The 27936-nt window shown below is 33.5% G+C and overlaps 2 long non-coding RNA genes across 2 annotated transcripts in view; one reads left to right on the top strand and one right to left on the bottom strand.

Annotated features, from left to right (window-relative positions):
- The window catches only part of LOC141564800 (uncharacterized), an 82162-nt gene extending 67481 nt beyond the window's left edge, over nt 1-14681 (top strand). Inside the window, exons 2-3 of the long non-coding RNA XR_012488728.1 lie at nt 12117-12224; nt 14384-14681. This is a non-coding gene — a long non-coding RNA (uncharacterized LOC141564800). The remainder of the gene's footprint in view (nt 1-12116; nt 12225-14383) is intronic.
- The window catches only part of LOC141564801 (uncharacterized), a 153333-nt gene that overhangs the window by 17695 nt on the left and 107702 nt on the right, over nt 1-27936 (bottom strand). The window lies entirely within an intron of this gene.

The following is a 27936-nucleotide window of genomic DNA, read 5'->3' on the forward strand; positions in this document are numbered from 1 at the left end:
TGGGGGGCTTTCTTGGCGATACTGAAATTTCTTGCTATTCTATTTTTAAATTAATTTTATAGTTAAGAAAACTGAGACAAGCAGGGTTGTGCCTTGCTCAGGGTCACAAACCTAGTAAATGTATGAGGCCAGATTTAAACTCAGATTTTCTTAATGTCAGGCCCTTTCTATCCACTGTGCCACTTATCTGTTTGCAGATGGAAAGGAAGAAAAAAATTTCAGCAAAAGTCTCTTAGAATTCAATCATATCTTGAAAGTACATTAAGTAGAATTTGAGAATATATATCTAACACTGCAAAATCATGTTAGTACTGTCACTAAGAATGGAGTAGACAGATGCATCTTACTATTTTGAGGTCCCATGATAGACAATGATAATAATCACCTAAAGCAACTATCAAGATCTATTACCTACCTGAAGGGTTTATTCCTTCTAAGTAAAATAAAGTCAAAATTTATATCTCTGCATCAAACAATTTCATGAGAATTTTAGAAAACTTCATTTTCTCTATCTGTAAATTAATATTAAATTACTTAATTCAGTTCAAATCTCAAATTCAACTATGTTTCAATTCTTGTTGAATCTCTCTTGATAACATCTTTCACATCCATTTTGTCTATTCCTTTCTCTGCTCTTATATTTATATCTTATACCCAGCCTGGATTGGGACCTTATTGCCTATGACCTGCAATACAATTATTCCTTCCAAATCATGACTTTCCCCATTGTGTTTTCAATATATCATGGGTTCCATAAGAATTTAAATGGGAATATGTTGGTAGTTTTATGAAAGCCCATATGATACATCAAAACCATGAGAAAATGTAGAAAAAGTTTAGAAACTCAAAAATGCACAAAACATAAGCATAGTATTGTATAATATACTCATACTGTATCTTTTAACACCATAAACAAGCATAATTTCTTTTTTAAGATTAAAATAAGTAAAAAAGTTAGAGATTGAAAAAGAATATGAGCCAACAGATCATACACAAAAGGCTATATATATATTTATATAGCCTATGATCAACCAGTTAACCCAAATTTTGCAATAAAGTACTTTAAACACTCCCTAAAAGCATATATCTATATATCTACCTATATGTCTCTATATATTTCTTCTCTGATATGAAGGAAGGGCCAAAATTTTTATGCAAATTTCCCAGATAATGAGAGTATCACACTCTTAACCAAAACAATATAGAAGAGATTATCTACATTTTGGACTTCCTATCTCATGTCTTTTTCCCTTCAATTAGTACTTCACTTATTTGCCAAAATAGTATTCATTAAGCAGAGACATTAGTATGTCACTCACCTTAAGAGCTCCATAATCTCTTGCAATTGTTACTAGTCATGATAATCAAATTAATTTCATACATGTCACAAATTAGCTTTTCCAAAAGAGTTTATAATAACAAAGGTGATAGTCTTCTTAAAATAAAATACAACAACTTGACTGATTGATACTTTTTAGAGTGTCCAAAGTTATGGAGAAGGTAGATGGGGTCATTAGAAGATTTTTGCTTTTATGAATTTTCTTTTCTAAATAAATTTGATTAAAAACATAGGACTTTCAGCAATATAAAAACATAAAAATAAAAGAATCATACAAAAATATGTAAGGGACTTCAGAGACCATGCAAGCCAAAAGAGCTAATTAGAATCCTCTAAGCAAATACTAACGAGAGCAAACCTAAACTCTAAGTTAAAAACCACCAGTAAAGAATTTTAATCTAGATCCTAAAACTTAGGAGTCAGTGCTCTTTCCCCATTCCATGTTCTTTCCCAAGTCTTCCCACCCCAATTTTAATCAGTAGCAAATATTAGCAAGTTTTCATTCCCCTCCTTACATAAAGATCCAACTGCTACCATTGATCTTCTATCTGACTGAAAGCATAAAACAAGCCTGGTATGATATTTTTTTTACAATCCCTTAAAGAAGTATTATTTCTACTTTATTATTACTTCTTAATTATCTTTTCTAAAATTGTTTTTCTAATAGTTGGCATTATGTGCGAGTGATAGATGTTTAGCATAACTAGTAGAATCACACCAATTTTATAAATAAAATATGTGCTTCAAATTTTCAATATGTATTTTTCTAAAAATTAAAAAATATATATATATATATTTTTCTCTTTAGTAATGTTAAGTGAGGGGCTTGCTCTCATTCATCATGGAGGCCAGCAGGTAACTTCAAATACTATGTCAACAGATTGTAAACTTCAAAGAAACACAATTGGAAAATTATTGAATATGGACACAGTGATAAACTTAGCATGTCCATTATCTGAGAACCCACCTAGATAAGTTTAAACAGATATTGATGGCTTCTAAATAATTAACTATTCTGTCACAGCAACTCCAAAGAAAATTAACTCTATAGATGGCGGAGAAGAAACACACGACTCAGTGAACGTCCTCACTCCCTCACAACCAATTAGATAAATTAAGTCTCAGAATTAGCTCAGGACTGATAGATACCACAAGGACTGGAAGCACGACTTACCAGCTGAAGAGAATCTGGAGTTTCAACAGGAAAGGTCAGTTCTCAGGGGAGGAATAAGAAAGACCAGCACAGACGGTGGGGTAGGGGCACACTGCGCCCATTGCGCTGGGAAGGGCTCTGGGATCAGAGAAGCCACTGAGGTAAAGGAATCTGGCACAGGCTGTTAGCTCTTCTCTGCTAATTATTTAGCAGTTCAGAAGAGAAAGCCAAAATATTTTAAAACTCAGATTGGATTTTCCTCGGACCCTGGGGGTGACTCAGCAGATCTCTGTACCAGGGGGTGTGGCCTCAGCTACCTCCTGAGAATAGTTAAGAGATTGACAAGTGGGTGGATACGGCCCAAGGCAACACACACTGCCTAGCTTAGCTGGAGGGAGTGGAACTCAGCTCCAGGAAGTCCCAGAGAAGCGGAACCTTTGAACTAGGGACCGCGGTTTCTGGCAGACACTTCCAGTTTGAGCACAGGGGCTTCTTACGTCACCTGCTGCAGACACCCACTCCCCACCCGGACACATAGGCTGGGCTTTGTGCTGTCTTCACTATTCTACGCCCTCGAAGCACAGTAGTGCTAATCACCTCTGAGGCACCTCCAGGGAGGGGGTGGGGAACTCTCTCCCAGAGCTCTATCTTAGCTCAGGCGCAGGAGCCTCTGCATCCATCTGGTCTGGGAGGAAGCTGGTAAAGAAGTAAATAAATAATTTCCTACCCCAGAGACAGACCCCAAAAGATTTTTTAAGTATGAGCAAAAAAGCCAGAAAAACCATAGATTCCTTCTACACAGAGAAAGAGCGGGTATCCAACCCTGAGGAAGTTAACAGCAGAGAGTCAGCAGACAACAACCCAAAGGGGAACGATCCCTGCCCCCCATCACATAACTCTCTCCTAGAAGAAGCTCTTAAAAAATTGAGGGAGATTGAAGAAAAATGGGGAAAGGAAAGGGAAGCTATGATAGAGAATAACAACGTCCTGAAATTGGAGTTGGAAAAAATAAAGAATTCACAGGAGATGCAGGGAAACAAAATTTATGAATTAGAAAAGGTTAAAAAAACACAGGAAAGTAGGATTTCTGAATTGGAAAAGATAAAAAAGTCTCAAGAAAATAGAATTTCTGAATTGGAAAAAGAAAATAATTCTCAAAAAAAAATTAGGGAAATGGAAAAAAATTCAATAGAGCAAAATACTTCATTTAAAAACGAAATTGGGCATTTACAAAAAGAACTAAAAACTGTGAAAGAAGAAAATAACTCCTTAAAAGTCAGGATGGAACAAATAGAAATGAATGATTCACAGAGAACCCAAGAATCAGTCATACAAAACAAAAAAAAATGAGAAGCTGGAGAAAACGTCAAATACTTACTGGGAAAATCTATAGACCTGAAAAATAGAACTAGGAAAGATAATCTGCGGATTATTGGACTTCCAGAAAACTATGACCAAAAAAAGAGCCTAGATTCTATTTTACAGGAAATTATCAAAGAGAACTGTCCAGAGATAATAGAAACAGAAGGGAAAGTAGATGTGGAAAGAATTCATCGAACTCCTTCTGAAATAGACCCTAAAAAAAAGAACACCACGGAATATTGTGGCTAAGCTGCAGAATTACCACACAAAGGAGAAAATCCTGCAAGCAGCTAGAAAAAAACAATTTAAATACCAAGGTGCCACAATAAGGGTCACCCAAGATCTGGCTGCCTCCACATTAAAAGATAGAAGGGCCTGGAACCTGATATTCCGAAAGGCAAAAGATCAAGGACTGCAACCAAGAATGAACTACCCAGCTAAGTTTAGCATCTTTTTCCATGGAAGAAGATGGTCATTCAATGAAACAGAGGAATTCTATATGTTTCTAAGAAAAAAACCAGACTTAAACAAAAAATTTGATCTACATCCATAAGACTGAAGAGAAACAGAAAAAGGTACACAGAACCCTTGAGAACTGTAACTCTGTTGTGGGTATATAAAAAATACTCAAGGATAATTTGATTTTACTGATATAAAAGAAAAAAAGGGGGGTGTAGTAAAGGGAAGGAGGTCGGTTCAGAAAAAGGGGAAGGAATGATAAAAAGAGGGAAACTACATCCCAGGAAGAGACATAGAAAATACACCATATCTGAGGGAACTTAGTGAGGGGGAGAATCATTGTGTGAATCTTACTCTCATCAGGAGAGGCTCAAAGAGTAAATAATTAACATATTTGTTTTTTAGAGAATTTTCTCTCACCTCATTAAAAGGGGGGAGAGGAAAAGGGGAAAGGAAAAGGAGAATAAGTGAAGAGACTTGGAGGGAGGGGGGAGGGATCCTAAAAAAAAAAAAAGAGGGAGGGTTGCGCGTCACAAGGGGGGTCTGTAAATTAAATATAGGGGAGGGGGATCAGGGGGGGTCAAGGGAAAATGCATAATCTGGGGAATAATACGATGGCAGGAAATACAGAATTAGTAATTTTAACTGTAAATGTAAATGGGATGAACGATCCCATCAAACAGAGACGGATAGCAGACTGGATCAAAAAGCAGAACCCTACAATATGTTGTCTACAGGAAACACACTTAAAGCAGGGAGATACATACAGAGTAAAGGTAAAAGGTTGGAACAGAGCCTATTATGCTTCAGGTAAAGCCAAAAAAGCAGGGGTAGCTATCCTTATTTCAGATCAAGCAAAAGCAGAAGTAGATCTCATTAAAAAAGATAAGGAAGGAAACTATATCCTGCTGAAAGGTAGCATAAATAATGAAGCCATATCAATACTAAACATATATGCACCAAGTGGTATAGCATCTAACTTTCTAAAGGAAAAGTTAAGAGAACTGCAAGAAGAAATAGACAGTAAAACTATAATAGTGGGAGATCTCAACCTTGCACTCTCAGATTTAGACAAATCAAACCACAAAACAAACAAGAAAGAAATTAAAAAAAGTAAATAGAACATTAGAAAAACTAGGTATGATAGACCTTTGGAGAAAACTGAATGGCAATAGAAAGGAATATACTTTCTTCTCAGCAGTTCATGGATCCTATACAAAAATAGACCATATATTAGGACATAAAGATCTCAAAATTAAATGTAGGAAGGCAGAAATAATAAATGCCTTCTTCTCAGATCACAATGCAATAAAAGCTACATTCAGTAAAAAGTTAGGAGTAAATAGACCAAAAAGTAATTGGAAACTGAATAACGTCATCTTAAAGAATGACTGGGTGAAAGAGCAAATTATAGAAACAATTAACAATTTCACCCAAGATAATGACAATGATGAGACATCATATCAAAATCTTTGGGATACAGCTAAAGCAGTAATAAGGGGAAATTTTATATCTTTAGAGGCTTATTTGAAGAAAATAGAGAAAGAGAAGATTAACGAATTGGGCTTACAACTTAAAAGGCTGGAAAAATGTTGAAAAATGACTGAACAACAACGAAATTTTATGTGAATTATTTCATCAAAATAAATATTATTAATAAAGATACATGTCATATTTTGAAAATTTCAAAGTTGTTTTTATATCTGAACAAATGAGTTTAGAAATAAGATTTTGAAAGATTATCCATTAATACTTCAAAGTGCAGATAATCCAATTTAAGAAGTGACAATATTTTCATTTCATTTATTTGTTTTTACTAGTAAAGCAGTAGTCATTTTATGAATTACAGATATTTTCATCTTTATTTCTTCATAAAATGTTCTCACAGACAATACCACAATGCCAGAGTGTAGGTATAATTGTATTTATTTGAAGGGTGTTTTTTTAAGTAGATTACTGTGTATAGCATTTAGGAAATGAAAACTTATCCTTCATAATAGCTTTTGTCCTCCTTTTCATCACCATTTTGAATAATATAATTTCACTGAAATTCATCTTTAAATCCTTTCCCTGTCAGATGCTAAGTTTTTATTGATGTAAAGCCTTGATCTCTAAATACTTCAGTTGCTTAAAATGTTTAGTATACTTTGTGCTGGGTCTATATGACATGAACTGTTCCAGAAAAGCACTATTATGTTTGGAATGTGTGTAGATCAGAACAATTATATGTAGAATATATGTTTCACCTTTCAACATATACTGTGGCAAGATAAATTGTGATTTCTTAATAGAATAGATTTTTTAAATTAAATAATTAACCTAAATTGATCTTAAAAACAAAATTAGCTCAATTCTGATTTGCATAAATTAATTTAAAATTGAATCTATATTTTTCACAATCAAGGTCAAGAAATACTGATAATAATGGCAAACTCTCCAGGTTTATATTATATTCAACCAATGATATTTAATATTTGAAAATGGTAGGACATTGATGATGAGGGATAAAAGTGACTTTTCTCCTGAGTTTAATGGAAGATCTATTACTGATTTCAGAAATTGAACATCATTACCTAAGACAAAATATAGAAATCAGCATTTCCAGATTTGGGGAAATGCATAATACTGGAGCTTATCAACCAGGAAAATAGGTGTGTTTAATGTTCTGTTTTATAAAATTAGAATCCTTTTGCATATTAATGGGATATTAAAGATGTCTTTATTGCTTATTATTATGAGAAATTTCCAGTGAAGCCATTTTGAAGTTCCTTCCATACTATGAACAAAGGGTAAATCTCATCAATGAGATAATGATGTATTGTAGGACTTTAAAATAAACTTTGTGAGATGATAGAGACTAATATGACTTACTGAAATGTTAAATTGTATACGTTATATTCCATGGAGACTCCAGTGTATCAATCTAGTGTTCATTGTCCATTCAATGGACAATGAAGTTATAAAATATCCCAAATAATTGTTTATATTTGTATAACTTTTTTCATTTTTTGACTGGCATGATTTTATGGCTGTAGGGAACTTTCAGTAAGGAAATAACATCAAGCCAAGCTGAGCAAGATTTGATCCAAAAATCAAGTTATAGCAATTTCAAATAGTCAATTAGAGGCTAATCTTTTAAGTGGATAGCAAGTTTCCTTCATTAATGACATAGATTGGAACTATGATGCTTTGGAATCCAAAGTGACCAAATTAAAGGATGACTCCAGAAGAGCCAGATGGATGAAGATACTTGTGATCAAAAACAAATATGAGAATTTTAGCATATTGAAATATTTAAGGGTTATTGGTGAATTCTTCAAGATCAAGGTGTTGGATGTCTTCAACATACTAAGGAATATGGTGATATGGATCCTATTGCCTAATAAATAAACCCCAAGTTTCCTTTTAAATATGTCTTTTAGATACAGAATAATTTCTAAACTTTCTCCAGACTCTCTGGATTCTGTGTGAGGAATGTGAGATCTCTCGAGCATTGTAAGGGGTGGATAAGAGTTGTACACTTTATAATAAGGTTTCTGCCTAGAATCCAGTTAATAAATTATGGGAACCACATATAATTACTCTGCTCATACAGATGAGATAAGAAAAGAGCTGAGGAAAGACTATGTCAAAGAGAAAGCAAATGATTTAGAGCCCAGCCCAGAATACATTCAAGCAGAGGTGGTTTGGAAATAGGAGGGGAAAATAGTATCTATAAGAGTCTCTTTCCATGTCTCAGTCTGCCATTTACTCTAGTTAAGAATACATTTGGTATAATAAGGAGATACTATGATATAAGCCCAGTTTGTAAATATTTAGGGCAGAAATTAATATGATATAAGCCCAGTTTGTAAATATTTGGGGCAGAAATTAATTGGAAGTTAGGATAGGACCTCCAAGACAGCATAAACGGTGAGCAGAAAAAAGCAGCATTTAGAATCAGTTTGGTTCCTAGTTTCCCCCACTATTTAAATAATGCTTCTTTTTGAAGTTTTGTTTGAAAAAGAAGAAGGGGATACTTTCTAAATATCAGTGGACATGACCAACAGAGAAATTGTGAATCTGAAGCCTGATATTGTATAGGGAATTCCTGGGTTTGGGATATTTCTAGAGACAGATTAGAGGTTATCCGATTTGAAGAAGGTAACTGTGGGCATCTGACTCATGTAGCAGTTATTTTAACATATATGTTCATACTTTTTGTTTCATCCATAAAAGCTGTACTACAATCCAATAAAGCCTGTGTAATCTATTCTATTCTACCATGCTCAAAAGATTGAAGTTTGTTAAAAGGTAATTCGAATGGTGACAGATCGAATTTTCTTGTGGATGGGTATGAAACAAGAGTTTCCTTGGATAAATCTGCATGAACCACGTGACTAGATTAATGAGAAGAATGAATTATCCACCAAAGTAGTGAAGGCAGAAAAGTCAGCTAAAGATGCTTCTCTGTGAGGGGTTGGTGCTTCCCTACTGCCAAGGCCTTGGATAGTATCATTGTCATGTTGATCATGACGTGATGAATCCCAACTGTTAATAATGCGGAGATTAACTAATAGGATAATAGTGTATCCTCATGGAGAAGTAATTTGGAGTCAAATTCATCAGTGGAAAAAGATATGAAGGCGTAGATGATCAGAATTCACAGAGATTTTGCTCTAAGCCCAGACAGCTGCTTGTTAGTTTTTCCATTGTAAACTTGTGCATGTATTTGGATTCAGTATAAATTTAGCTACAGCTACATACTTCTGTAGTACATATGATGGGAAAGCTAGAAAACTAGCTTTGAAACAAGCCAGCTCAGTGTTCAGCTCGAGCTAAGTGATACTGGGCAAATGATTTAATGTCTTCATGCTCTTAACAACCCTCTAAAACTCAAAATTTAGATGGAGCTAGCAAACATTGGTATAAAATGCTTCTTTATCAAGAAGAACATGTCTCCAGTAAAATCAAAAGTCTTTTCTCTGTCCATATTGGTAATGGTATTGATAGTGAAATAGAAGAAGCTGTGATACACTTTTTTCTGGTATAGGAAAAATCCCCATAAGAAACCCTCCTCGCCTTCTCATTTCAAGCCTCAAGCTACTAAGTACCAAAAAAAAATAATTTTAATTCAGATTTTTTTATGTTTTCAGACCAATTTTATCCATCCAATATATCACTCTTATGATAATTATTATTATTATGTATCCAGTGAGGGGGCCACTTAGATAAAAGATGAAGAAAAAAGGTTAGAGAAAATTTTCCTATCCTGAAATTTTACCAAAGTCTAACATTGAAAAAGAAGTAGAAAAATAAATAAAGAAAAACTTCCTTAATTATAGTCCTTGTTGCACTTATACATCATGCCTACCATCCCCAGTTTCATTGTGCTAATATGAATTTCTACATTTTGAACGAATTGTCTCATCTGGGTAATTCTAGGGACTTAACTTTTTATAATATTGTTATTCAGTCATGTCTAAAATCTTTATGTCCCTCTCTGAAGTTTTTTTTGGGCAAAACTATTGAAATGATTTGCCATTTCTTTTCCCAGCTTATTTTACAGATGAAGAAATTGGGACAAACAGGTGTAAGTGACTTTCCCAGAATCACACATAATATACAACACATATGTGTTAGAGGTTGGATTTGAATTTAGGAAGATAAGTCTTTTATATATCAGTCTAGTATGCTATCCACTGTACTACCTAGCTGCCCCAATATTGATTCCTTGCAAAAATGTATTCTGAATCCAAGAACATTATTTACACACGAATTCTGGGGGCATATCCCCAGCTTATTTGCACAATGTAATTCATTGCATAAGTTTACTACTTAACTGATAACCAAGAAGTGACTCTGCGTAGTGAGGGAGAATGAAGAAATTTGGAAAGAAAATAAACCTGGGGGATGTAGTCCTGAGAAAATCTAATAATTTTGATTAGGGCCATGTATATTTTTTGTGGTTTTTAAGTAATGGAGAATGGGGAGGGGAAAACAAATTAATATTAATTTTATAAAGATATTGAATTAAACATTGATTTCTTTCCTTGGAGTAGTAAATTGAAATGGTGACTCAATGCAGTGACAGATTAAGAAGCCTGGCTGGCTGGTGTTGCTTCCCAAGAGCAACCTTCAGCAGTGACACCTTTTTTATCACATATACCTTTCAGTCAATATCTACTATTTGCTTCTAATTACATTTAATTCGGCATTTTATATTGTTATCCTAAGCTTATTTGGAAATATTGGACCTTAATTTGTCAGAGGGAAAATGGACCAACTCCAGAGTGATTTTGATTTTAATTTCTTACTTTGTAACTTCAAATAAACAAGCAAACAAATAAGTAAATAAATACATAAATACATTGATTTAAATGACATTAGTACTATTGATACAAATGAGCTTTCCCATAGTAAGCTTGATAATCACATTATAGCTGTAGAGCTTAAAGGAATCACAGAAATAATCATGTCCAACTTTTTGATTCATAAGTGAAGCAACTGAGATGATGAAAGGCTGTCACTTGCCAAAGGTTAGGTAAATAGGAAATAGCAAGAAAGGGGTTTGAACCCCGGTCTTGTGACTTCAACCAATATATTTTTTTTTTCATCTGCACCACATAACTTGAATTAGTATGACTTGAAAAAAAAATCACCTTAAGTTTAATTTCTGATAATTAAAGGATATTAAGAAGTTTTAAAGCTAGACATGGCTTTGGGGCAACTCTAGTCCAACCCTTTCATTATACAGAAACAAAAACAAGGCCACAAAAAGACATTCCTTGAAGGTTCAGACCAAGCACTATTTTCCCCATGAAGCCTTTCCCAATCACCTCAAAATTTAATGTCCTCCCTTCAAAACTATCTTGCTTTTATTCCCTTGTATATATTAATATTTATTCAACTTATGACTATCTATAAATATTATTTATATATAATTATTGGGTTTTCCAATGGGAGATAGTGATCATTTTGTCTTTTGTATTTGTGTGTATAACACCTAATTCAGTGCCTTGAAAACAATAGATATCTAATATATTGTTTATTGATACATTGATTACCCAATATCATAACAGTACAGCAAGCATTTCTACTCAGGTCTTCAGATATTCAATTTGATATGTTTTCTAATCCGTGCTGCTGCCTCTGTAAACTTCTGTGAACTAGGCTGATCATCATAAGGCAGCCATCCAGCCTGTTTCTGGTCTGACAATGTTTTTCTGTCTTCATTGTTGCTTAGTTATTTTTCAGTATCCAACTCTTTGTGATTCCATTTGAGGTTTTCTCGGCAGATATACTGAAATGATTTGCTCTTTCTATTCTATCTTGGTGGTAACTACCAAAGCTTGTTTTATTGACAAAGCCTTCATGAACCCAAGGTCACCCCTAGACCCTAATGAGACTTTGGACTAGGAAATTCAAATATCAGATAAAGTGATTTTAGAATATCCTTGTTAAAATTCCTTCTTGAGAGTGGATACCAATGTCTTCTTTCATTTCCCAGATGCTTAAAAGAAGTATATTCTTTCTAACATTCTTTAGCTGGTTTACAAAGTCTTTTTTAAACTTTGTTTTCTATCTAGATTCTGTGACTCTGTAGCATAAATTCATGAAGATATTAAATAAATCATGTCCAAGAATATTTCTCCATGAAGGTGCCTGTAATTCAGCATTCCCTTATGGTTGAAATGACCTCGTTGCCTTAAGTCTAAGCCTGTGTCCATAAGTGTCCAACAAAGTGCCACATTTAGAAATATGTAGAGCTTCAGCATTTAATTGTGTTGGCATCTTAACAGCTGCTCCTTGCCTCTTTGGCAGATTCACTGCATTTTGGCAGATTCATACTGCAACAGATTCAAGTGCTGTTAATCGTGCAATATTTTCATTACGCTACTCAGAGGGGAGAGAAAAAACCTTGTGCATAGGGTAAGTGTCACAAAGGGGAATTTCAACTTTGAGCTTCATTTTGCAAAGATTCTGTAAATAAATACTAGAATATTATAATCTTATCTAAATTTAGTAAAAGTTTCAAGGAACTCATCCACCATTTAGAAAAATTCATGAATTCTTATATATCCTTACAATATAGCAATATATTTTTGATGTCAAAGAATTTAAAATAAAATGGGTGTCTATAAATTGAAAACATTGAATGAGTTATATGAATGGCATAGATGTATTGTATAATGAAAAATAGTAAAAAATTTAGATAAATGTGAGAAAAAAATGTATGAATTAATAAAGAACTGAACAGAACCCAGAAAAACAAATATTATTTTAATGTAGATTAATATTGCAAGACAGTTAATGGTATTAATAATAAAAATGTCAATCTAAATTTTGAATAGGAATTTTTAAAAGGAAGTAATACAAGCTAACAACCTTAAGAAAAATATGGCAAATTGCTGAAAGAGCAATACAATTTAAAACAACTCCAAAGCATAACAATAAGATTAGCAAATATAACAAACAAAAGCTCAGTGGCAAATATTGGAGAACCTATGGGCAAAGTGTAATAATAATAATAATAATAATAATAATAATAATAATAATAATAATACTACAATTGCTGGAGTTGTGAATTAGTCACTGAAAGTTACTGCATTGTGCATACCTTTTGACCTAGTGATTTAAGGTTAAACTGCAAAGAAATGAAAGAAGAAAAGGACAAAGAGACATAAACACAGAAATATATATAGCTTTTTATTTTCAAAATACATGCAAAGATAGTTTTCAACATTCACCCCTTTCAAAACCTTATGTTCCAAATTTTTCTCCTTCCCTCCCTTCCACCCCCACCTTTGGACAGAAAGTAATACAACATGTGTTAAATATGTACAATTCTTCTATACACATTTCCACAATTGTCATTCTCAGAAGAAAAATCAGATCAAAAAGGGAAAAAAAGAGTGAAAAAAAAGCAAACAACAAAAAAAGGTGAAAACACTATTCTGTGATCCACATTCAGTCCCCATAATTCTCTCTCTGGGTGCACATGGCTCTCTTCACCATAAGTCTATTGGAATCACCTCATTGTTGAAGAGAGCCATGGCCAACAGAGTTGATCATCATGCAATCTTGCTGTTGCCATGTGCTTGGTTCTGCTCACTTCACTCAGCATCAGTTCATGTAAGTCTCTCCAAGACTCTCTGAAATCATCCTGCTGAATGTTTTTTATAAAACAATAATATTCCACAAAATGTACATATGTGTGTATGCATATATCCATATCTCTATATCTTCTCATGTAGATCAGAAGCAAAAATTAAAGGCATTGTTCTCCAATTGAGAAATAATGGTATATGTATACATCATGGTATGTGAATATAGCAAATTTTGTTTTGTTATAAGAAATACCAGAACAAATAGTTTCAGAACAAAGTGAAAGTATTCCATGAAAAGATGCAGAGTAAGGCCTATAAAATTAGGGAATACTTGATGTAATGAAAAAAATCACTTTAAATGGCTTTAGTATTCTGATAACTGACAGAATATAAAAGAGAATTCCTGTCAAAGAGGTGATATATAGAATGCAAAATGAAACCTGTTTCTTTGGACATCGTCATTAAAAATATTTTCCAAAGATCAAGAATATTAAAGAAATGAATGAAAAAATATGAAGAACTGTGGTCTAGCTGTACCAGATCTAAAAGTATCTCAGGAAGGGGAGGGGAGAAAGGGAGACATGAATAGAATTTGGAGTTCAAAACCTTTTTAATATGTTGAAAACTGTTTTAACATGTAATTAGGGAAAATAAAAATTCAAAAGCAACGAGACATTTTGGAACGTGTTTTTTAAGAAAATTTATTTTGCCTGACAATTCACATTTGCTATAAGAATGTTTTCTCTTTTTTCTCCATGGATCAAAATGGGAGAAAGTTAAAATAAATGCATATTAATGGAAAGAACATAATTTGATTAATAATTTTTAAATGTTCAGTTGGAACAAGAGTCCTGATCTTCATATTTAGATTATTTTGTTTTATTTTGATTATTTATGTTAGTAATTAATTAGAAAGGGTTATTCTTTTTTTTTTTTTTTTTTCTTTCTGGTTTTCTAAAATGAGATTTTTCAATTTTTTAGTACAATGAGCAGACGACTTGTGGCAAATTTATGAGAACACAAGGACAAAAGTTTCACAGGATCACAAAACAAGAATGGCATGCAATCTGCATCCTTGGAGGGAGTACACACTTCAGTGACATCACAGATTCATCTAAGTATTGATTTTTTTAAAAGGATTGCTGAATTGATTGGAGCCAAAATGTTTCCTCTGAGTACGCATCTCCAATTTTGTAATGGAAATCAATGAGAAAGTATGATTTAATAAATTTAAAAGCCAACTCTTTAGAAACACGTATATTCCCTTAAGTGACTTGATTCTGTTTGTACTGAGCAATCTTCCGAGAAACTGAGTTTTCTCATAGTGTTGAAGAACTCATACTTTATTCTCTGCAGGAAGTTTCTTGAGTCATGTGAATTTTAAATGATTAAAATGGCAAGTACAGAACTGCTGCTTCTTCTGGAGAGAACATGTATATTTTCTCATCTTTCTCATTGTTCCCAATAAAATTCACCTTGGAGAACATTTCTTTTAAGTTTCTATACCAAGATGTTGTAAACCAAGGTAAACAATATTGGACTTCTTCTGCTAGATCTCCCCAAATCACATCTTCTAATTAAGTTAGGCATATATTAAGGTGATAGATAACTGGAAAGAAACCAGGATAAAACAGTTTCAATCAATCCAATTCCCCCAAGATGGATCACCTATTCAATAACCTTGAATAGATACAGATTCAGAATTTGTATCATAGGCATTATATGTAGGCTATGAAAATTTACATTGACCAATTCATATTTGGGGAACTTTTGAGGAAAAACAAAAATAATTAACATTTATATAGAACTAATATTTCTAACATTTTATAAATGTTACATCATTTTAATCTTTATAACAAGACTGGGAGGTAGGTGCTATATTATTTCCATTTTACAGAAGAGGAAAGAGATTGAGAGGTTAAGTAATGACTAAATTCAAACTCACAACTTTCTAACTTAAGGTCCATCACACTATCCACTGTGCTATCTTGCTGCCTATTCAGAAACAAATGTCTGATTTTTACAAACAAAATGAAATTTTACCATTTTTTTCATCAAAGTGAATAAAAACATAGTGTGCAAACTTTAGCCATATGTACTAAATATTTTTGTTTCAGAAAAAAAAAAGAGGAAGAAAGAAAAATGAAATAGTTTGGATCCTCCCTTTGATACTGATTAGTTCAATATCAACTATGTGCCCGTATGTGACATGAATATCTACCAGTCATTTAATTTCAAAGAATCTCATTTTCCCTTTCTTAAATGGGAAATAATATTGCTTAATTGATGAGAACGAGGTGAAATTCAAAAGAGATCTTGTATTTAAGACTTTCAAAAGTTAGCAGAAGTCAAAGGAAAACATCTAATCTATCTCTCCACAATCCATTTTTTGGTGGTTATTGCTATACTTAGCTGTGTGCAATATTTCCTTATTATCTCAACTAGGACACTGATATTGTACAAACTAATAAAATATACACAGATGGAGGGTAATCATATTTTCTCTTCTTATTTAACTAAATTCACCAAAGGATATATCTCCACTGACAAGCAGCCCAAACATACTTGAACAAAAGCCAGCTAAAATCATTGTCATTAGTGTTAGCTGTGACCTAGAATCCAAAGTTCTGAGTTCCATAAATATAATCAATCTAAAAAACTACTCTAACAATCACATCTTTTTTGCTTACTTTGCCTTCACCCAAAATAAGTTCTGGGGAATTTCAAAATACAATTAATATAGGTATAAAAACCCAAACATCCTCAGGTCCTGTTCTGGTCCTTGAGAACACAATGCATCTCAAGGACATGCCAACCTTTATTTCCAACATCTGACCTGTGGACCAATGATAAGGTGATGTCACATTTGCCTGATCCAACCAAATTACTCCTGCTAATACGTATAGCCCAAGTTAATCAGGTCATCATCCATTGAAATGGAGAGTAGGTATCCTTAACCTCCATATGTTACTAATAGTTATTTCCCCTAATTTTCTCAGTGAGTATGTTGTAATGTGCCTTCCCAAAGAAAAAGAGCTCATCTTATAAATTCATTAAACTGATAAGAGAGATTCCATAATCACCCTCCTACTGGATAATTGCCTCTTGTCTGACTGAACTCAATAATATAATCAAAATATAGCAGTAAATATCTGAGCTTCTGGGGAGCTATCTTTTTAGGTACACATAACAGAAACTCTCTAGATATTGTTGTAAATTCTATAGGTGTTTTTGTTTGTTTTGTTCTCATTAGAACAAACTTTTAAACCCATTCTTTTTTTTAATCATTTCCCCCTAATTGGACTTTAACTGCAGGATCAGCTGAAAAAAAGAAAACATTTTTTAAAAAGTTAATTTGGCACATAAGGTTAATAAAGATTATGGTGATGGGATTAAAAGTATGTGCTCAAATTGTGGAAATTAGAATTCTCTTTTACTCAAGCAACTTTTTCCAAAAGGAGAAAAAAATAGGCGTCATTAATATCTGTTACATATTCTTTAAATTTTAGCTATAGTTTAAAAACATTTATGAAACTGATAAACATAGATTCCTTCCTTCCCTGTTACCCAGCAATATTTACACTTGGTAACAGTATGTCTTTTGGAATCTTGGGTTTCAAAATGGCATGCAATAGTAATTTGTCATTTTCCTTCAAGTTCATTGACATTGTCAAGGTATGTTTAACCCAGCGGGACAACTTAAATTTCATACTTAGTGATTTCATGAAACATTTTCTCGCCCCAAGGATTTCTTGCTAAAACTCCCTTTGTATTTCTCTCAACAAATTATCATCTATTCATTTCTCATGACTTCATTAGAATGTTCCAAGGCGAATAATCAAAACACCACCTGCTTTCAAGCTATGTTTATAGAAAAGTTTATTCCTAATTTATAATTTAGATAATGGTTGAAGAAATGCTTATGAATATAATCTCTGTGGGCAAGCAAAGGCAGGGAGCCAGGGGGGAAGGATACTTGCATTGTGTACTGTAATTTTCTCAGTCAATACTCATGGACTGAAAACACCTGCCATATTTGAGATTGGGGGAGTTGAAACAAAAGAGGGAAATGAGAAGCATTTAGGAGACCTAAAACATTTTAAGCCTTAGAAATAAATAAGAAATCAATTGTTTGTTTGTTCTTGAGGAGTTGAAAACTGGGAAGTCAGAATCATAAGTTTATGAGATCTTTGAAAGTACCTGCATTAACTCTCTTCTCTTTACATTTAAGGAAAGTGTCCCCAAGGGCAGAAATTCATTGCCTAAGGTATCTCTCTGGGAAGTAGCAGGACACAAACCCTATATGAATATGAATGTAATTCCAGTATCTTTGAATATAGATAGCTAAGAAGTAGAGAGCAATTTAATGTTTCTAAAACACCTGCATATCAGATAATGGTTAGCATGTACATATTCCTTTAGATATGTAAAATATTTTCAATCCCTTATCATGTTTGTTCCTGACAACACTCCAGTAAGAGAAGTCCTATAACCATACCCAATTAATAGATAAAGAAACTGAGCCTGGGTAAGTAACTTTTTTCAGATCACACAACTAGGTGATGAAAGTAAGAATCCATCTCAGATTTTCCTGACTTCAAATCCAGTACCCTAATCACTCTGTAACAAAATTAATTTGTTTAAATTTATCAAAACATGGACTTAAACATATGGGCTGATTCAAGAGACTTTCTTTTTTTTGTCCTTTTTTAAAATTAATTTTATAATTATAAAATTTTTGACAGTATATATGCATGAATAATTTTTATAACATTATCCCTTGTATTCATTTTTCCAGATTTTCCCCTCCCTTCTTCCCTCTACTCCCTCCCCTAGATGACAGGCAATCCCATACATTTTACATGTGTTACAGTATAACCTAGATACAATATATGTGTGTAAATCCCATTTTCTTTTTGCACGGTAAGAATTGGATTCCTAAGGTATAAGTATCCTGGGTAGATAGACAGTAGTGCTAATATTTTACATTCACTTCCCAGTGTTCCTTCTCTGGGTGTAGTTGTTTCTGTCCATCATTGATCAGCTGGAAGTGAATTGGATCTTCTTTATGTTGAAGATTTCCACTTCCATCAGAATATATCCTCATACAACATTGAAGTGTACAGAGATCTTCTGGTTCTATTCATTTCACTCAGCATCAGTTGATGTAAGTCTCTCCAGGCCTCTCTGTATTCCTCCTGCTGGTCATTTTTTACAGAGCAATAATATTCCATAACCTTCATATACCATAATTTACCCAACCATTCTCCAATTGATGGACATCCATTCATCTTCCAGTTTCTGGCCACTACAAAAAGGGCTGCCACAAACATTTTGGCACAAACAGGTCCCTTTCACCTCTTTAGTATTTCTTTGGGATATAAGCCCAGTAGTAGCACTGCTGGATCAAAGGGTATGCACAGTTTGATTCAAGAGACTTCCATAGAGAGTACAGTCCTCTCAGAAGACGATTAGAGTGAAAGAAAAATGTCAGTATCTCCATTGCATGATGAGCACTTAACACTGATTACTTGCTCCCAAAGGAAAATTCAAAGCAGAGAATCTGGAGACAGCCCCGCTCAACTCAAATGAACATGCAGCAATGGTAACTTTGCCAAAGATACCTTATGGCATTCAAGGCTTATGGACTTGGAGATGGATGAGACCTTCAAGATCATTTTGCTCAATCCTTTTATTTTACAGATAAGAAAGTTGAGACCCATGAGTCAAAGTGATTTTCCCACCGGCCATAACAATAGCTTAGATTAATCTATTTGCTAATAGGATATGTCAAGCATTATGCATTCTAGTTGCTGGAGATATAAGTACAAACTGTGACATGATTTCTACCTGCAAGAAATTTGTATTCTAAAGGGAAAGACAAGTATATGTATAGTTACACATGGGAGAAACGCAAAAATCAATAGCAACATGAGAGAACTTAGGATGAAAGGAACTGACATTTGGGGGAATCAAGAAATATTTCATGTAGAAGATAATGGAGATGGGGATAAAGTGTATTCCAAGAAAGTGAAATAGAATTAGAAAACTCTTGTTTTCCATTAGAGAGCTCCTTAAACTTTTTTCACTTGTGGTTTCTTTTTATCTGAGAAAATTTATATATCTGTATATATATTTACATAGATATATAAAATATATAATATAAAATATATAGATTAGATATATAAATATATAATATAAAATATAAATATCTATAAAATAGATATATGAATCAAATATTTACTGATAATAAGACATAATTTTGTGATCCCCACATTCAGTTTCAAGGTCCCATATGAAGTCATGAACTACAGTCTCAGAAGCTGGGCCATAGAGAATATAGATAATGATGAAGTTGATATCAAGATTGGACCTTGAAGAAACAGAAAGTTATTGAAAGAAGGGTGGGAAAATTTAGAAAGAGTCCATTCCAAGGCTTGAGAGGGGAAGAAAACAGTCCCGGAAAAAAAGGTGAGAGCTAGACTGTGACAGATAGTAGATGAGAGATAAATAATTTTGTATTGTTTTGTTTTTTTGCTTTTTTTTTTTTTTCTTCATCTTCCAGGCAATCAAGAATCCCAAAGGATTATATGTAGCTAAATGTCATACTATATTCTTATGCCTCAGGAAATTTCCTATATTTCTCAGTTCCTCCATTCTTCAGGTCAAATGATGTAGTATTGATTAAGAGACATTAAATGCACCAAATAATATAGAAACTAAGAAAAAGGGGTGGGGCATGAGTATAAAAGAAAGAAAAAACAGTCACATTGAAAGTAAGAATACATATAGAACAACAAACACAAAACAAAAGGCAATGAAATTCTAGACTTTATAAGTTATAAATATGATAAAATTCAGAGGGGCCTCTTTGTGGCCTAAGGTGGACAAATGGAAGTCCAGGTAAATTCTTCACTTCAAGATATATAGTAACTATCTAGTTCAATACCTTTCTTTTGTGGAAAAGAAAATTGAAGCCTGAAGAGATAAAATAACTTATCCAAAGTCACATTGCCAGCAAAGGATGAAGTCAGACTTAAACCCAGATTTCTGATTTTAAAAATAATATTTTATCTCTATAGCAGAATGTTTGACTCCAATGGCGATATCGTCAAAATTCAAGTAGAGACATATGTACAAACTAAAACTAATAAGTCATAGTCACCTAAAAAGCATCCTCATTTTTAGTTTTAAGGAATTTTCATCTAAGTGTGGTAATAGTGATAATAATGCTATTAGTGATAATTATTATTAATAATGAAGATATGCCAATATTTTGTTTGATATAGTATTTGTAGTAGCCCTTATCTGGTCATACTATTTTATGTTTCTCAAAAGATTTTTAATAAAATAACACATGAGCAAGGACCATTATTCCAAGAAACAAAAATCCAAATCCTATTTTCTCTTAGTTTTAAATAATATTTGTGAAGTTTGACACACTTATTATAACTCACGGTTTTGTTTTGTTTTGTCCTGCTTGTGTTGATTTCTAGTTGTATTCTTGCAATTGCTTTACCTAGTGGAGATTCACCAAGATATAGAAATCAAGAAATGGGATGAAAACTCAAATGGCACTTTTGAAAATCTTCCAAATGCAAATTCCAATTAATTTGGGGATCTATCTCCCTCTCCCTTCTCTCCTATCCCAGAAGTCCTCAAATCTGTCCTTTTCTTGGATATGACTAAAAGGCCTATAAGTCTCTTGTCTATGTCTGTTCTCCCTCTAAGGATTCCACAAGCAATTAGTCTGCCAAAAGATAATTAACTTATACTCTGGACCATGAGGGAAAAGAATAGCACTCATCAACATGTACATGCTGTCAAATGCTTTAATATTAATTGATTTGAACAATATCACCAACAAAAACTATTGTACACAGAGTAACTTTGATTATGCTTTCTAAAAGTGTAAGTTGATATCATAACAAGAAATTATTATTCTAGATGTGTTTATTATAGTAAAGGAGAATGAAAACTTGTGACCCAGTTCCTCACTTATAAAAAAAAAAAAAATGAACTATGATGATGTTGAGAGACAGAATGATTTGGACCAAATCGATTCTTAGTATATACTTTATATTCTTAGTGTATATTTTATTTTTTTCTAAAAATAGTTATAGTTTAATAGAAAAAGGACTGACTTTCTTTTCTAGGGAGAAGAAATATTAGCTGTAACTCGTATAGCTATGTGATTCTAGAGTAGTCAATCCCTACCCAATTAACTTATCTTAAAAATTTTGAGTTATAAGTCTACAACCAAGGTATAATGAATAAAGTACTTCCTGAAGCTAAAAGCCCTATGCAAATCTGACTCACCCAGCTATCAGAAGCACTGTGGTGAACAAGAGTAAAAAGCAAACTTTGGACTCAAGGAGAACTCCAGATTCAGGTTCATAGTAAGCTCAATATTTCCAGGCAAAACTGTCAATAAGCAATATATTGTACAGTCATTTTTCAGTCTTATTTGACTGTTCCTGATCCATTTTGGGGTTTCCTTGGCAGCAATACTGGAGTGTTTTACCATTTCCTTCTACAGCTCATTTTACAGATGAGGATACAGAGGCAAACAGGGCAATGTGACTTACTAAGTCTAAGGCCCTACCTATTTGAACTCTTGGTCCAGTAGTCATTCTACTGTGCTACTTAGTTGCCCCAATTAACCAATATTTTACATCTTAAAAAGAGACTTTTTGATTAAAAAAACAGCAATAAATAAATAAATAAATAAAATAAACAAACAAAAAGAATTGAACATAGAAAGACAAAGATAAAAGAATTTCTGCTTCCAGAAACAATATCATTATAGATAATGCTAATCTAAATAAATTGAACAATTTCCAATATGAATTCTTTCTATTCTGATAAAACATAAAACAAAATTGATTATCTATTCATCTATCCAACCATCCATCCATCCCTTCATCTATTCATCCATCTATTTACCTATCTACCTATACTTATGTTTCCATTCATGTATCTGTCTTCTCATTTTATTTCGTTTCCTAGGTCTTCACTGAAATCACACCAAGACTCTCTTTTAAAGATCTAATTGACTTATATTTATTCCAATTATGCACATTATTTTCCAATCTACAAACCAACACCCCTGTGAAGACAAGTAAAGAGATATGCTTCCTATAATCTTAGGCATAGGTCACTTTATAAATATTTAAATCTACAAATAAGGGGCATTCTATATGCTCATATAAACTGCTCATACTCTGTTCTGTGGAACCTTGGGATTTGTTTAATGAAGGTCACCCAAAGAAACTCATTCAGTCAGTGGATGGATAAAGCACACAGCAGATGAGAATGGAGATGTGGAGGTTTCTCCTCTTTGTCCTTTGCTATAAATGAAGGCAGTCAAAAGTCAGTATAATTTTTTCCTCCAGTGAGTTCAGTTCTTCTGAACTCTACCATGTTACAGATTTCCTGTGTGTGTGTACCTGGCAGTTATTACTGTATTCCTCTGCTCTTACTCTTCTCTGCATGAATACTTGGCCTGATGACCCACAAATCCCTTGCCACTATCATCCCACTTAACATCTTCACACATTCTCCTGGGTCACCAGACTTTTTCCGTGAACTGTTTACAGACTTAGCCAAAAGAGAAATGTCCATATCTGACTCGAGAGAATGTGTTTGAATAACCAGTGACCATTTATTTATATTCACACATTCGTGGTAGAGCTTTAACTAGCCTACAGAGAAAAGGGAAGGGAAAAAGGAAGGGAAAGAGGAAGGAAGGAAGCTAGAAGATTAACCAAATCTGTTCATTTTAAAGATGAAGAAATTAAGGTTCACAGAAGTAATCGGTCCAACATTGTCAAGCAAATCATTAGAAAACTTAAAGACCAATCCTCAAGCTCCAGCTTCCCACCCCACTGTGACACTGTTCTCCAAACCTGATACCTGGACCAAACCAGAATTGGAAGCAGGGATTACAGAAGGGTAAATCTAGTAGTTAGATAAGGAAAATGTGACATAATTGACTAAACAGAGAAAGAGCTGCCTGGGGAGGTAGTAGAGGCTGTTTCACTGAAGAGGCTCAAAGTGGAAAGGCCACTTACTTGACACTCCATATCAATCCCATGAGGATGGTTTTTCTAGAGGTAGTCTTGTCTAAGTGATTCAGATGTTCGTGGTCATTGGTGCCAGGATTTGGAGTCAAGTTTCAAGTTAGATTTTTCCCATATGACTTAAGGAAATCACTTAATCATTGTGAGCCTTAGTTTCATAATCTGTAAAATGAGGATAATAATAGTATTCACTTTAACAGGTTGTAATGAGATAAAATGAAGCAAAATTACTTTTTAAAAAGTTTCACCAGAGGATGATATAAAGTTTGAGAATTAATATATCATTCATGGCTAGAAATGTAGAATGGGGAACTCTGAAGTATAATGTCAATTTTATTCTAGCTTGAATACAAGAGTAGAAAACATATCCAAATTTACTTGTACAGCAAGCCAACTTTAAAACAGTTTTCAATGTAACTTAGAAAAAAGGAGTAAATACTTTCCATATTCAGAAAAATAAAATGTTTTTCTTACTTAACTCAAGTCTGAAAAAAAAAATTAAAGACTGCCTCCTAAGGCTCATTACTGCTGGCTAGCCTTAAATTTTTAAATATAGACACAGTGAATAGCTAGGAATCTACTGTTAAGAAGTAGTTTAGGAGTTTACCATATAAATTTTCTCAAATCTTCAATTGTCACATGTTCCAGGAAGCCTTCCCCAAATCCTCCACCACCGTCCTTTGCCAAAAAATGGAAATTACCTCCCTTTTCTGAAACTTTCTATTGGGTATTTATTACTTTATCCCTCACACAGTACTGCAATATGCTGCAATATAGTACTAGCGGTTCTTTATCCCTGTCAAGACCTAGAAGATTATCTCAAGTACTATGTATTTGTAGACCAGAATTTGCTCTAAACTGATCACACATCTACTGATAATTTGTTTGCTTTTACTAGTCACACATATAACATATAAAGGGAAAAAAATGAAATCACACCATAATAGGAAGAACAGAACAGTACATCCATAAACCATGAACATATCCTTTCATCAATGCCCACTCAGTGGGAAAGGATCATTTGGGTATGCACATGTGAGGGTCACTCACAGAGAGAACCACATGTACAGAAACTATATTATCATAGTAAAAGTATCATAAAAAAGACTGATAACTTGCTCTCATATTGCGGAGCTATATATGTCTTTTGTTGAGGCTGTGCTTTCTATCTGTTTCAGTTCCTTCATCTATAAAATTAGAACAACAATAGCACCTATTTCCCAGAGTAGATATAAAAATAAAATGAAATGATTATTGCAAAATACTTTACGAATTTTAAAAAGTTATACAAATACTAGCCTATATTTGTTGGTAAACTGTTTCAATTGGTCCCAACTTTTTGTGACCTCATTTGAAGTTTTCTTGGCAAGTTTTCTTTACCATTTCCTTCTCCAGATCATTTTGAAGATGAGGAAACTGAAGAAAAGTTAAGTGACTTGTTCAGGTAGATTATAAAATGTGCTAAGTGCCTGAGCCTGCATTTGAACTGAGGATCTAATGACCAGCTCTTCTCCTACTTCTTCTTCTCCTCCTTCTCCCTCTTCTTCTTCCTCTTCTTCTTCTCCTCTTCCTTATTTCTTGTTTCTTTTTCCTTCTCCCTTTTTTCAATTTGTTCTCTACTTTTTGCAGTGGGATGCTGCATGTGAACTGATCCTCTAGAGCTGGTTTTCAGCTATCTGACAATATCCATTAGTTATTTCATGGTTTGTAAGCTTTCAACACTGGGGAAGAAGAGGGCAGCTTTCCTTTTAGCCAAGGACTTTGAAATGTCTTTCCTTATTCATGCTAGGTCAGGAGTTCTTAACCCAGATTCTGTGAAATTTGGTGATGTGTAAATGTGACAGGAGGTGAGATGTTGACCCTGGAGACAAGATGACCTGAGTTCAAATCTATCCTCAGCACTTATTACCTGTATGACCATGAGTACTTAACCTCGATTTACTTCAGTTTCCTCTACTATAAAATGGACATGAATAATAGCAAATTCCTCCAAGAATTATTGTGAAGGTCAAATGAGATAATAACTGTGAAATGTCTGTCACATAGCAAGCACTGTATAAATGTTAGCAATGTTAGCCATTACACACACACACACACACACACACACACACATATATATATATATGTATATATATATATATATATGTATATATATATATATATATATATACATATATATATATATATACATATATATATATATGTATCTTTATGCAATATTTATAAGCAAATATGTATACATTTAAATAAATAAACATGTATTAATGTTGACTAATATAGTTTAATATAATTGGTTTTCTTGGTAATGATCTGTAGGCTTCACTAAACTATCAAAGGGGTATATATAAACATAAAATGTTGAGAACTCCTAATCTAGGAGGTTCAGAAAATCACAAGGATCTAGTTTAGACCCTGATTTTTGAACTCTTCTTTTTGAATACTGCCTGAAATATTGTCTCCTCTGAATCTCTTAGTTCAACTTACAGAGATGATTCACTATTGAAGATTCCTATTAGTTGTGATTGTCATTCTTAATATTTGCTGGCAAATACTGTCCCCTCCTTTATTCTCCACTCCATCCCCATTTTGCCTTGGACTCTGATTCTTCAAAGAAGAAAGGACCTAAGTGATACTAAGGTAAAGAAACTCTTCTTAACACCCTCCATCATTCTCCTCTGTGCTATAGAAATAACACCAACGAAAGGGTTGTTGAGATTGTAGTCCCTGGTCACTTTCCCCCAGAAAAAGGCCAGAGCCTGATCTCTCTCTCTCGACTTTGGATGGAAGTATTGATGCATGTGGATTTTCCCTTAGACTTTTGAGAATAGACTATTGGACTATGGATAGCACTTGCATAGAACCTTGTATTCGGTATTCAATTGTTGAATTAATTACTTAATCCTATTATAAAAGCATAAACTGAGACTTGCTGCTTATGTGCCCTCTGGCTTAAGTGTGGCAGTTTGAGAATAAAGCCTCATTGAAGTTTCAATTCTTTACTTGTGGAGGAAAAAAAAAAATAATCTAGTAACTGTGTGTGATTAAAAAAAGGGGAAGTGTATTGGTTCTGGAGGAAAAGGACCTGGTTCAAATTGTGACTGATACTTTCCTAAGTGACCTTGGAAATGTCATCACTTATTCTCTCTGGACATTAGTTTGGGAAATCTATAAAAGGAAATAATTTAGATTAGATTTATGAGGTTCCCTTTAGCAGCCTCAATTTTAACTTCTGATCATTTCTGAGCATCCATATTGAGAACATGTAATCATTTCATTTAACATTTGGGATTTGTGAGACTCATGGCTTTTTAAATGAAAAGAGACCTTGACAAAGGGGGGAGAATGCTAGGTTCAAAGACAGAAGGAACTGGATTCTAATCCAATTTGAGTTTAAAATCTCTCTATGTTGCCAATTCATTCTAATCTATATGCCCTCAAGTAACTCCATAAGACTTATCTACTAAACCAGTGGTGTCCAACTCAAAAAGAAATAGTCCTTAGGGTTGAATTTTAACTAAGAAAGCAACACATGCTTATATAGTTCTTTCTTTTTTCTTTTTTTCTTTTTTAAATTTTCATCAACATTTTAAAATCAGATAGGATCTACATTTAAATCTGATTCGAGTGTCATTCAGGAGTGTTGTGGGTTGCATGAGGCCCACTAGCCATATGTTTGACAACTCAGTACTAAATCAGAGAAATGTCCTGATTTGCATTTGGTGGACAAAACTTTGTGTGTGTGTGTGTGTGTGTGTGTGTGTGTGTGTGTGTGTGTGTACAGCGTCCCAAAAATCTTAGTGCTCTTAAACTTTAACAAGCACATGTTTCTTGTCCTTGAGCTTTGAAATGACTTGAATCAATTTTTAATTTTTTTTTTTTTAATGTTGTTCAATCATTTTTCTGTCCCAACTCTTAGTACTTTCATTTGGGGTTTTCTTGGCAAAGATACTTAAGTGGTTTGCCATTTTCTTTTTCAGTTCATTTCTGAATCATATATTTGATATATCCTTAGATTAGTATATTCATACTGATAAGGAAACTGAGGCTAACAAATCTTTCATTTTGTAGATCCCTCAAGCTAATGCTAAGAGACATTAAGTGATGACATTACCAAGATCACTTAGGAAAGTGTCAGGTCCTTTTCCTCCAGAACCAATATATTTCACGCCCTTTTTGAAATCACACTTTGCTAACAAGTTTTTCTTCATTTTCCTTTTACAAGGGTTTGCCCTTTCCCTCTCCAGTTCTTTTTACAGACGGGGTAACTATCTGTAAAGGTCACACAGGGTAGAATCCCACAATTAGTATCTGATGCTGGGTTTGAACTCAGATCCTCCTGACTTCAGGATTGTTGCTCTGTCCATTGTTTCAAATAGCATATAATTCCAATATATAAACTACATAGAGATATATAAGCTATATACATACAGCAGATATGCTAATAATTATTTA

Source organism: Sminthopsis crassicaudata, chromosome 3, assembly GCF_048593235.1.
Source record: "Sminthopsis crassicaudata isolate SCR6 chromosome 3, ASM4859323v1, whole genome shotgun sequence".
NCBI classification, from domain to species: Eukaryota; Metazoa; Chordata; class Mammalia; order Dasyuromorphia; family Dasyuridae; genus Sminthopsis; species Sminthopsis crassicaudata.